General features: G+C 42.6%; 1 protein-coding gene across 2 annotated transcripts in view; it reads left to right on the forward strand.

The window, feature by feature from the left end:
- The window catches only part of LOC116942767 (protein diaphanous homolog 1-like), a 123,752-nt gene that overhangs the window by 44,137 nt on the left and 67,605 nt on the right, over positions 1–12,010 (forward strand). The gene's annotated exons all lie outside the window — the stretch shown is intronic.

The raw sequence follows: 12,010 nt of genomic DNA on the forward strand, positions 1-12,010 counted from the left end.
GTCTTTTATTTAACTGGGGACCTCATGCTGCTTTGCTTCAAACGCATGTAGCGTTGCATTCCAGTGTGTTATAGATTGACGTTACCTGATATTTGTTGGAGAGAATCCTGATTCCTCACCGCTCTGTACTGTATATTTTAATGCGTATTAATCAAAATTTGTAGCAAACTCTCTTTTATTTATAAATCACTGCTGGACCAAGACACATAAAGTAACGTAATAGGAAATCGATAATTGTCTAAAGACATTTACGATATTGGCAACCTTTTTCTTTTCTGTATTGACCACACTACTTCCGATTCATGCGCAGGCCTTTAACAGTGATTAATACAAAGCAGGCTGATTTTGCAATTGTCTTCTGATGCTAATCAATTTGGAAGGGCAATATTGACTATTGTGTTGCATGCATAGATATCTGCAGTCCGGTGTCTGTCTGTTTAAAATTGACATAATGGATGCCATAGGTATATTGCATTGGCATGCTCTTGTGAGTCTATCTGCTGGGAAGGCAAAATGCATAAGAGTGACAGATTGAGCACGTTGTAAAAGCAGGTATATCTGTCGCTGCCAGTGTGAACTCAAGAACACACATTTATTGCGTTAGCAGCCACATTTATGGTACTTTAATAGATCTTTGGGTGAGCGAGTGGGTAGATGGAGTGGGCGTATTGAATTAGCGGCTGTAATTGTGCCAGTTTAATGGCATCCCCTTCCTTGCCCTGAATAGGATACAAGGCACAAGTCACAGTTTATTCTGGCCCTTTTGTAAAGAGCAAGTCTGGTGTAAATTACATCTGGCCTGCTTTTTTTTATTATTATAAATAAATAAATAAACCCACAAGCAAAGGTTTGCTTGTTTTGGTGTATTCATTATTGCGTGTCATCCATTCCAAATCAAATTTTTAACGTGTCCCACTGCTATCGATAAAATTTTACCGCTGCTGAATTTCACCAAGGTGATAATAATATCAAGCTTTGGAAGACTGGATAGTCAAACGAAACATTTTTAAAGCATTGTCACAAATCCAAAGAGAAGACCAATATAATATAATTTGTGGAGCACTAATTCAGAGTATGTGCACATGATATATGCTGCTGCAGCAGCAGTAGCAACAACAATGTGATGAATATTATGATGGTCTTCATTGTTCATCATCTTATCCATGTCCAATTACAGATAGCAGGTTAAATTTAGGCTTTGCTGTGATCTCCTCTGGATAAACCCTTGTCCGTAAAAAAAAGTACAATATGACAAATCAAACCACGGAAATTGGGAGTGTCCACAGACGGGTTTCACACTTGCAGATAATATGGTTACAAATAAGAGCGGTTTTAATTGTAGGTGACTCGTCATTAGATCAGGGTTGTTCTGTTGTAGATCCCACTTCTATGAATAATCTCAAATTATTATCATAATATACTTATTGATGTGTAGGAATGTATCAAGAAGAAGCTCTGCCCTTTCTGTCCTCATCCTTGCTATTCAGAGATAACCCTTGCATTCCAGCTCATCTGATGCACGCAATTAGTCCTACAACTCACTGCATTCGTTGTATTTCTCATGCGCAGCTTCGTAACATGTTTCTGAATGCGTACGCAGCCCCACATTCCTAAACCATTGGGGAGTTGCAGCAGCGGATGAGCATGCGTTGTCCTATGCTGCACTTGGCGTTTATCGCACTGTAATGATGCATTTCCAAGCCAAGGGAGGAGTGCTGGAACGCAAGGCCGGCGCTAAGGCTGGCGGCGGAATCGACTTGCCGGAGAATTGATTTAATTAGCACGGGTTACAACAAACCGCCAGGGACTGTGTCGGGCAGGGCTCTGAGTGTTGCTGTTTGGGCAGTGGTGGGGGGGGGGAGGCACAGAAAGAGTTGGCTTGGTGTTTGGTGGGAGAGGTGGTTGGGGAGGTCCAGGGGGTATCGGAAGACACTTTTCTGGGAAAAGGTTATTCTGTCGGGCCATTCTGAAGTTTTTAACAGCATTTTACAGTGATCAATGTAGTGCAGCAGTTGCCAGTCGATAATGTACTGAACCCGCATGGTTACGTACTTGCACGCTTGCCCGGGGTAACACGGCAAATGAGTGGCTTGCGGATGCACCAGGAGCAACTTCATGCCAATTTTGAAAGAATATATATTTCATTACGCAAGCAAACTTAGCATGAAAAACACTGATTTAGGTCATGCCTATAATGATGGAGCACCTGGATACCTGTTGTTCTGGCAGTTCAATGTCTACAACAGCAAAAGTTGGGCAGTAGGAATCCTGAATTTTGATATAGTGGTGCCCCAACACCTTTCAGGAGATGTTGGTGAAAACCTAACATGATACTATCTTCTGACATTTACGTGGATTTTTTTCTTTTTTTGCTGTGTGCTCTTCGCATGGTTTAGCATGACAGGCAGGCAAGGTTTTCAGCAGTTACAATATTCAAGTCTCTTCCTAAAGCGCACGCCTCCTGTGCCGCTGACCCCATTTAATGCAGCACACAGGTAATTTGATGTGGCGGCATTTTGTCCGAAATCTTCATTACCCAGCTAATCGTGATTTATGATTAAGTCGGCGGCTCCAAACTGAAGTGACAGCAGCTCCGGAATTCTGCTGCTTGCACACCATTAGCTGCTACATTCATTAGCTTTGCCAGTAATTGGAATTTTGGGATTAGCGAGCAGCGGAATGAAAAGTGTGGTTTTATTTTCGTTGGGAGATGTCATTTTTTTATGGAACTGTCAACTGTAATTCATTCAACTCTTTTTTTGCGCGGCGACTACAAGCCGGGCGTGAATCTGTTTGCCAGACAGTGAGCGGCAGAATCTGTAGGGTGGTGTACACTGCCTTGTGTTGACATGCGTGTGATGAAATAGATTTTAATTATTTTGGTCGTGATGTGTTTTGAAATCTTACACCCGAAAAGAGGTGGCACATTTCATGCGAGGAAAGCAATTTTGCATAAGCAGCATTGATTTGGGATTTTCTGTAGTATTGTACACTCGTTTTAACGTTTTAATGCACGAAGAAGATTTTGTCATATCGGTCGAAAGGGTTAAGAAAGTGATCTCTCCAAAAATATAAATTAAACCTTGAGCAAAATAAACTTTTGCTCAACCTGAAACAGTTTATATACTTTTCCCATTTCCACCCTTGATCTGTTATTGGTACAGATGTGAAAAATGCTGCACTGGAAATTTCATTTTAAAAGGAAGGGGTTTTTCATTTTCATACACGATATATTTTATTTTTCTTCACTCCCAGCTGATATTTGCAAATGTAAGTGGAACGCAGAGTTATAGCTCTTTTACCAGAACACAATGCCTCTGGCTGACTTTTGGGTATGGGGTCATTTTCCTTTCCGCATATTTTTAAATAGATTTCCTCTCTCGGTTGCCGGCTGTTGCTGTTCTTCTCCTTCCATCGGATCGCTAAACGTGCATGTTTTTGCTTTCTGGCCCATTTGTTCACATATGAGAGGTTTTAAAAATGCCTCTCTCCCTCTGTCCCGATTCGCTTTCTCTCCAGTCTCTCCTGCCTATCTTCAGTTTCTCCTGCTCTCTTGCTCTCCCTCTCTCCAATCCTCTTGCTTGTTTTGTTCAATTTCATTATATATTTATATACTCTTGTGGTTTTTTTTTCCCCAGCTAAGGCCTAGTGCCAAAGAGTGCATGAAGGCGCCTAGTGATGGATAGTGTACGGCATAGCCCATTTGTCAAACGTAACGATGCTCCATCCCAGAGGATAGGCGCCCCCCAGTAAGCACCTACCGTGCAATGACGCCACACAAAGCTAATGCACAGAGTGCTGTTAATTTATTTTTATGTTTAAGTTTATTCACACGTGTGCTATATTTTTTTATGGTGATATATGCCCCCGTGCTCGTATCATTGTCGTCATCATTTTGTTTTATGTTGTGCCCTCGTCCTTTAAAAATAATATTCAAGCATGGCGCTGACTAATAACAACAATATATGCGTACATTTGTGCCTCCGTGCACGTGTGTTCATGCACATCTTACGTGCATGTGTTCGTCAACAAGGCTCAACGACAATGGTGTATTTTTCCACTCATCACTTTGTTCGCGATATAATTAATATCAATTTATTAGTCCCCCTTTTGGCAATCTACTGCTGAATAAAGGCCTCGCCACGCTCTGTGGGTTGGTGAAGGTGAGGGCCCAGAAATAATTCAGATATCACTCACACACTGATTGTAGCCATGGCCAGGAATTTAATGAAAGTTTCTGGATTCAAAACATAGTCTGTTTGTATATTTAACTTCTTTCACACCGCACTTAGCCAACCATGCTAATCAGAGGATACGGGGGAAGGACTAAACACAAAAAGCCGTTCTAAATAACTTTCAATTTAAGATTTTAAAGTGCGGTGGCTTCCTTATAACGGAAGCGCGTCTGAAAGCGCGCGATGCAGTGACCGACTTTGTTGCTGCGAGCAGGTTGACGTCCCTCCACATCGAACAGCCCCCCCCCCCCACAATAATCATGAACAGGTGATGTCCTCCAAATGGACCCCCCCCCCTCCATTCATAATAATTAGCGGCTGACGTCACTCCACATGGGAGGGCGAGGCGCCTCCTCCCCCCCCTCCTCGCCGTCAACCTCCAACCCTCACTACGAAGGCAGAACCCTCACGTCACGTGATCTCCGTAACGCTGTTGAGACATCAAAGTAAAAATGACGTCATGATGAACAAGAGATTATAACCTTAAAATGAAATAGGTCTGTGTCACCGCGCCTTTACAAATTGCACACGAATTTATGCAATGAATATACCACGTCGCGGTCTGCTTTACGCTTGCAAGTTTCAGATTTACTGCAATACACCCGTCCTTGGACGGGCAAAAGGCTAGTACTTATTGAATCTTTGAACACTCTCCTGATACATGTACTGTCCACCTTCTCTGTTCCTCACTAATATATTGTGCCATTGCTTAAACAATATTCAATCACCTTTGAGAATAACCAAAGAGGGTAGTTGGAAACCTGTGGGGGGTATCTATAAATGTATCGGCCTTTACATCTTTCCATTTCCTGGTCGCATAGCCATCTTAATAATTAATGTTCTGGTCAGGTTCTCTGAAATACGCTTTAAAATAAGTTGAACTCCATCTGGGTCTAAATCCATCTGATGCTCAAATAGTTGCCAAGTAAGTTTTACACATGCCACAAGAGAACCTGTTGAGAACCTCAGTGTTGTTATGTCTGCACCCTCCACCCTGCTCATATGTCGATATTATTTTTTACCGCACGTCCAAGCAGTGCGTTGTGGATAATTGTATAAATGCTGAAACCTTTGAAATTGTTAAACATTTAACACATTTTCCTTTGCAAGCCCAAAGGCCACGTAGTCTTGAGTCATCATGAATGCTATTGACAACATTTAATAGTTACATCAGAGTCTTTGATATTGTCATGCCTCATAAATGCTTAATTTCAGTGAAGAAACGAAAACAACACGTTTGAGTTATGGATATCTAGGGTATTCGTGAGGGCAGGCAGAGATCAAAGTATTAAAACAGATGCGGGGAAAGATTAGGGTGGAGTGTTTGATAATGAATAAACAATGTACCACTGTACCTAAAATGGAAGTTTTCAATCAGTGCATATCTGTTATGACTGGTGGTTCAGCAAAATGTAAATTGCTAACGAACATTTTACATAAGCTGAAAAGTACTCAAGCAAGCATGCAACAATAACACGCTGGAAAATTACACTGAGAGGCAGAAATAGGAAGGCATGGACCAGAGTTTAAATTCAAAGTTTGTAGACATTGAGACACGTTGGGTGCATTGCAAAAAGTGGATGATGGCCAACGTAGGAGACTGGTGATGCCAACGGTGTGGACATGCCAGAGGGGGGTAACCGCTGCAGAGTTGATCGGATTAAATTCGCTCGTTTGCAGAAGCGAGATGGATTATGGCTCTCACAAGACCATGGGGGAATGGCGATGATTGAGTACTTTATCTAGCAGTAGATAGAATAGCTGTTGATGATGACGTCATCAGGGGCAGTGAAATGATGGTTAAATGCTTCAGTAGCCAATACAAATTAAGCTACCTGAAGTGTGTGCAACTCAGCTGACTATGCACAAAGCAAATTCCTGAGTGTCCTTGTCTCATGCGCAAAGGGCGTATTTTGTTGTTGTAGTTAATACATTCTTTGACATGCTAAGGAATTGCATCATTCTCTTCGACAAATTAAGACTCGTCATAAATACACAGTAGTATTTTATTTTATTGTAAACTCGGTGGAATGCTGGTTTCAAGTGGGTGGGAATTAAGCTTTGGGGGGGGGGTGGGTTGTTTTTTGCAAGTGGTCCAGAATGGTTTACAAATTGAATGACCTTAACTGGCCCCGCAATGCTTTGAGACCCATGGAAACACTGTGACCCACATTGAAGACTTTGAATCTTGACAAGGTCTAGACCTGAAAATTTGGATCAAGAAACGATTCTTCCTGTGGCTTTATAGGGAGGTGAGTAAGTGTCGCGGGTTGGGAGAGAACCTTTGTTCAAGTCCAAGTAGAACATTTCTCTTCTAGATTTAGAAGACAGTCTCGTCCCTTCACCTGATGAAGGCCGCTTATGTTGTGGCCGAAACGTCGTGATTTTTTGTTTTTTTATTTTCACCTACGTGACTTTACCCAATAGAACCAAAGAGTAACATTTCTCTTGTTGGTCAAGTTTACGAAACGCATTCCTGTTCCATCTCACTTGACACAGAAAAAAACACTCTTCACGCTGTTACATTTTACAGAAACAAAATTTATCGTGTTAATGTTTTTTTTTTATTACAGGAGGTGTCACTCGAATAATTTTCTTTTTGAACTCGAGGTATTATGTTGTGAAATAGGGGTAACATATCTTTTTTTTTAAATCATCACAACGCCGTTGATAATGTTTATTTTTGGAACATTAAGGCATTGTCTCATTTACATGAAGTGTTAACTGCTTTGTCTTTAATCGTGAAAATAAAACCGCAGTATATTTTGATGTTTAAAAAAGTAAAGCTTTGCATGACTTCCATAAAAAATCAACTTAAATATATTTATGCACTATAGTTCAATACAAACACTGTATGTAATGCAGTGCATGAAATGTGACACAAAAGATAGATATTGTTTAGCCTCGATATAATTTAATCTGAAGCCTTGCATGAACATCCGTTGCTAGAAACTGTCACTTCTAACATTTCAGATTTTTTTTGTTGTTGTGCGTATTGACGGCGAGAGCTTGTCCTTACGCTGACCATATTTATCAATGGAAAGTCGCTGGTTTTATCCTTGGCGTTTAGCGGTGGCTGGGAGATTGATTTTATATTGGGTTGTCTTGAGGTCAGAGGCCTCTTAGTTGGGTTACTGGAAGCGGCCATTTGGATGACTAACCCCCCCCTCCCCTCATCCGATGTTGCTGCCAGGAACTTGGTTGCCTCATCCCCTGCACTTCCAGTCACATTGCTGAAGCCACTTTGACAAGCGTAGGTTTTATTTTTTAGGGTGGGGGGTAAAATTAATTGCACATTTGTGCAAAGGAAAGCTCTGGTGTTGTGTTCTATACCTGAGCTTGACGCAGTGTTGTAACACTTAAGGAAACTACACCCAGCGTGGTGCTGTCGGACCCCAAGGGATTATCTGACTAACTGCATGCCCCCAGTCCCTGTTTGCTCGCGTGTATCGTTGGATGATTGGGAAACCATACACTTTTACGTGCAATATTTCAAGTAAAGATATATAACCGAGCACTTAATTTACAGCGTAACGACGGAATTGCGTCACGTTGCCTGTGCCGTCACAGAAGTGGTGCATTAACATTCTGCAGCTGTATTCACAACATGTAGGTGTTAAGTAGAACGTACGTGTTGTCGTGTATTTATCTGTGTGGTCTTTTAAATATATATTTTTCGTGTTCTGTTGCTGCTTTTTTTTTAATCTGAAAGCATGTATTGTTGAAGATACGATGAAGCCGAAATCAAGAATGCCACATTTATTAATTTTTATGGAAACCATTATACATGCACACCTGATGTCAAGATACATCCGATATATGCTAAAAATATTTTATGGGTCTTTCAGTAAAGCCACGTAGATAGAAAAAAAAATATCACGACGTTTCGATCGCAATCGTCTTCTCGGTAAGAGAGAAAGAAAGCTGCTGAGACGAGGTCTTATATAGGCCTGAGATTGGTGCATCAAGGTCGTTGGGTGGAGCTAGAGATGGTCCAACCACAGAGACGGGGGCAGCGGCCTTTGTATTGTGAGAGATTAGCCTGTAGGGTGCCACCAAAGCTGTGGAGGTGGCCATTGCATTGTGTGTCGCCCAAGGTTAAGTGGGCGGGGCTGGAGATGGTATTTGCATGTAAATGTAAATCAGAGGGCACCTTGAGGCTGTGGAGGTGGCCATTGTATTGTGAGAGATTAGCATGTCAGTGTAAGAGAACCATGTGCTAGTGAGACATTTAGCCTGTCAATGCAAAGACATCCAACCTGACATGCTAATCTCTCACAATACAATGGCCACCTCCACAGCCTCAGGGCACCCTCCGATCTTACATTTACATGCAAATACCATCTCTAGCCCCAGTGGCGGAGCCAGGATTTTCAGGTAGGGGGGGCAACCCCTCCAGCAATGAAAAATGATAGGAGTTGTTAGTAAGTAAGTAGTTGTTAGTAAGTAAGGAGTTGTTAGTAAGTAAGGACTTGTCCCTTGCTTTTTATTCGACACATGTGCGGCGATGGCGCAGCCATCGATCGAGGGTCGAATTCGAAACGCGTTTTGTGATCGGCATCGCGCTCGCTGAAGGTGTTGATGCCTTCAGGGAAGTCGTGGACTGTATACGCAACTGTGCACAATTCTGAGTCACTTATAACCGCTTTGCCGTTACTTATTGACAATTATGGACTCAGACTATTGTCCTACCATCTCATAGAGTCCCTGGCACGTAATGATATGCTACACAGTGGCAGTGGGGGTCGCACAATGCCGATTTTATGACTAATAAATCCCAAAGATCCGATCGAAATTAGGGATTTCGATTGGATCATTGGGGGGACACGTGCCCCCCCCCCGCACCACTGGCTCCGCCAGTGTCTAGCCCCGCCCACTTACCCTTGGGCGACACACAATACAATGGCCACCTCCACAGCTTTGGTGCCCTACAGGCTAATCTCTCACAATACAAAGGTCACTGCCCAGCCTCTGTGGTTGGACCATCTCTAGCTCCACCCACCTGCCTTGATGCACCCATCTCAGGCCTATATAAGACCTTGTCTCAGCAGCTTTCTCTCTCACCTGAAGACGATTGCTTGTGTTGCGATCGAAACGTCGTGATATTTTTAAAATTATTTTATATCTACGTGGCTTTGCCGAAAGACCGATAGAATATGTATTCCTGCAGTCACGAAAGCTTTAAGTCAAGATTTAAGCTAAAAACATCCTTATATTGGTCTGGTAGACGGAAGATGGGGGGCAGCTTCTGATATATAGGCACTGTTGGCATTTAAGCACACATGGCCTTGCTCTCAAGGGGTATTCTTATATCCAGTGTGTGCTATATATTTTTTATTGCGGCTTTCACATTTTTTTAAGACAAAAAAAGGAGGCTGCACATCTCTCAAGAACGTTAGTTTTGATGTGAGTGGGATTACTCACAAGGCCAGGGACATTGTGTTGAGAAGATGTGCACAGCACAGCCGCGCTCAAAGGACTTAGGCATTGGGTGTTGTGCTGATCACAGTCACAATTGGGGGAGACACTTGAGTGGAGAGAGGTCGGGAGGTCGGTCTCAGGAACAGGAGGGTGCGCTGCCCATTACTCTTTCCGTGCTGTGCGACCCCTGGGGAAAATTAACAGGCTCTGGCACCAAATCAAAAAGTACTTAGATTTCCGTTGACAGTTTTGATAGGGCGACCCCAAGGGAGAGGGGCTCTTCGTATGGAGTTTTTGGACAGGGCCTGTCCATGCTAAGCACTGCTTAAAGTGTTGATGCTGCCTAATTTGCGAAAGGATTAGTGTAAATGCATGGTTAGTGCATTTTTCTTTTGTTTTTAAAGTGCGGTGTGTGGAGGTGCGAGTTCGCGCACAAGCAAACACGATCCATATAGACCTGGAGAGAAACGCGCATCCCAATAAGTGGTAAGAAGGCGAGAGTAATGTGATGCTGATGGTAATGATCTCAACGATTACTGTAATTGATAATTAATAAAAAATAATGGAAGCATCTATTTTAAAGGAAGTGTCATGAAATTGCAACTAATGTCCTTATTGTCTCATTTGTCAGGATGTTGTTTTGTTTTTCGTGCAGGGAGAGGAGTGGGCAGTTTAAAATTGTGCTATCACCGCAGAACACAAAGTGCAGCAATATATTGTGTGACTGAGCCTTTGCAGAATTATTTTAGAATGCAGTATTTACAATCGGTGTACAGTGAGGGAAAAAAGTATTTGATCCCCTGCTGATTTTGTACGTTTGCCCAGTGACAAAGAAATGATCAGTCTATAATTTTAATGTTAGGTTTATTTGAACAGTGAGAGACAGAATAACAACAAAAAAATCCAGAAAAACACATGTCAAAAATGTTATGAATTGATTTGCATTTTAATAAGGGAAATAAGTATTTGACCCCTCTGCAAAACATGACTTAGTACTTGGTGGCAAAACCCTTGTTGGCAATCACAGAGGTCAGACGTTTCTTGTAGTTGGCCACCAGGTTTGCACACATCTCAGGAGGGATTTTGTCCCACTCTTTGTAGATCTTCTCCAAGTCATTAAGGTTTCGAGGCTGACGTTTGACAACTCGAACCTTCAGTTCCCTCCACAGATTTTCTATGGGATTAAGGTCTGGAGACTGGCTAGGCCACTCCAGGACCTTAATGTGCTTCTTCTTGAGCCACTCCTTTGTTGCCTTGGCCGTGTGTTTTGGGTCATTGTCATGCTGGAATACCCATCCACGACCCATTTTCAATGTCCTGGCTGAGGGGAAGGAGGTTCTCACCCAAGATGTGACGGTATATGGCCCCGTCCATCGTCCCTTTGATGCAGTGAAGTTGTCCTGTCCTCTTAGCAGAACAACACCCCCAAAGCATGTTTCCTCCTCCATGTTTGACGGTGGGAATGGTGTTCTTGGGGTCATAGGCAGCATTCCTCCTCCTCCAAACACGGCGAGTTGAGTTGATGCCAAAGAGATCCATTTTGGTCTTATCTGACCACAACACTTTCACCCAGTTGTCCTCTGAATCATTCAGATGTTCATTGGCAAACTTCAGATGGGCATGTATATGTGCTTTCTTGAGCAGGGGGGACCTTGCGGGCGCTGCAGGATTTCAGTCCTTCACTGCGTAGTGTGTTACCAATTGTTTTCTTGGTGACTATGGTCCCAGCTGCCTTGAGATCATTGACAAGATCCTCCCGTGTAGTTTTGGGCTGATTCCTCACCGTTCTCATGATCAATGCAACTCCACGAGGTGAGATCTTGCATGGACCCCCAGGCCGAGGGAGATTGACAGTTCTTTTGTGTTTCTTCCATTTGCAAATAATCGCACCAACTGTTGTCACCTTCTCACCAAGCTGCTTGGCAATGGTCTTGTAGCCCATTCCAGCCTTGTGTAGGTCTACAATCTTGTCCCTGACATCCTTGGAGAACTCTTTGGTCTTGGCCATGGTGGAGAGTTTGGAATCTGATTGATTGCTTCTGTGGACAGGTGTCTTTTATACAGGTAACAAGCTGAGCTTAGAAGCACTCCCTTTAAAAGTGTGCTCCTAATCTCAGCTCATTACCTGTATAAAAGACACCTGGGAGCCAGAAATCTTTCTGATTGAGAGGGGGTCAAATACTTATTTCCCTCATTAAAATGCAAATCAATTTATAACATTTTTGATATGCGTTTTTCTGGATTTTTGTGTTGTTATTCTGTCTCTCACTGTTCAAATAAACCTACCATTAAAATTATAGTCTGATCATTTCTTTGTCAGTGGGCAAACGTACAAAATCAGCAGGGGATCAAAT

This window comes from Petromyzon marinus, chromosome 16 (assembly GCF_048934315.1).
Source record: "Petromyzon marinus isolate PM22_M1 ecotype Great Lakes invasive population chromosome 16, UKy_Petmar_22M1.pri1.0, whole genome shotgun sequence".
NCBI classification, from domain to species: Eukaryota; Metazoa; Chordata; class Hyperoartia; order Petromyzontiformes; family Petromyzontidae; genus Petromyzon; species Petromyzon marinus.